Raw genomic sequence first — 1,046 nt, 5'->3', positions numbered from 1 at the left:
AGCGATCTCTATTCATATCATTATGGCGAGCACTAGCAAAGCGTTTAGAGGATGTGTGCATCCGTGTTGACGTTGTTTAACATCTGATGACACACACGATCTATGCGTTGTTTGTTTGGGCGAAGAGCACGCAAGCGATGTCTCTGAGGGGGCAATCGGCGTGCACTGCGAGTGTTTTTCCAAGGAAAAAGTTCCGCTCTCGTTTGTCTCTCTTTTCGAGGAAATACGCCTTCCGTATTTTTGGTACCTCCGTTGAGACGGTGGTCGAGAAGTTCAGGGAGGCAAAGGTGCGCTCAGCGGCCTTCACGAAATTCCAGGTCTGAGCCCGAACAACCCAATTTCTGAGCGTTATACCCATGTTTGCTTTCTTTGTACTTGATCTTGGACTGTTTCCTGTTTATCTGATTGTTCTCTGCCTGCCCTGATCTTGGATTGTTTCACCTGGACTGTGTTTGCTAGCCGCCTGCCCTGATCTCTCGCCTGGTATTCGACTCCGTCTCTGCCCAAGCCCCTACTGTTCTGTCTTGCCAGTATTTGACCCTGTATTCTCTGACTATTCTAAATAAAAGCTGCAAATGGTTCCAAACGCTTCTGACTTGTCACAACATAACGGGACACACACCTTCCAAAAAGTTCAACTTTTGTCAAGTCAAGTCACCTTTATATATATAGCGCTATATAGCTAAGTATCATCAGTATAACAGTGAAAGCTAACACCGTGTTTCCTGATGATATCTCCCAAGGGTAACATGTAAAGCGTGAAGAGTAACGGCCCTAGTACTGAGCCTTGAGGTACTCCATACTGCACTTGTGATCGATGTGATACCTCTTCATTCACTGCTACGAATTGATGGCGGTCATATAAGTACGATTTGAACCATGCAAGTCTTTTGCATGTCTCGTCAGTCAAATTGTCTCATCAGTCCACAGAATATTTGCCCAAAAGTCTTGGGGATAATCAAAATATTTTTTGGCAAATGTGAGACGAGCCTTTGTGTTCTTTTTGGTCAGCAGTGGCGTTTGCTTTTTAATAGTAGTAGTAGTTT

This window comes from Sinocyclocheilus rhinocerous, unplaced genomic scaffold, assembly GCF_001515625.1.
Source record: "Sinocyclocheilus rhinocerous isolate Xijiao unplaced genomic scaffold, SAMN03320098_v1.1 scaffold66, whole genome shotgun sequence".
Lineage (NCBI taxonomy): Eukaryota > Metazoa > Chordata > Actinopteri > Cypriniformes > Cyprinidae > Sinocyclocheilus > Sinocyclocheilus rhinocerous.
The sequence above is the reverse complement of the archived record's forward strand: the minus strand, read 5'-3'. Positions refer to the sequence as shown.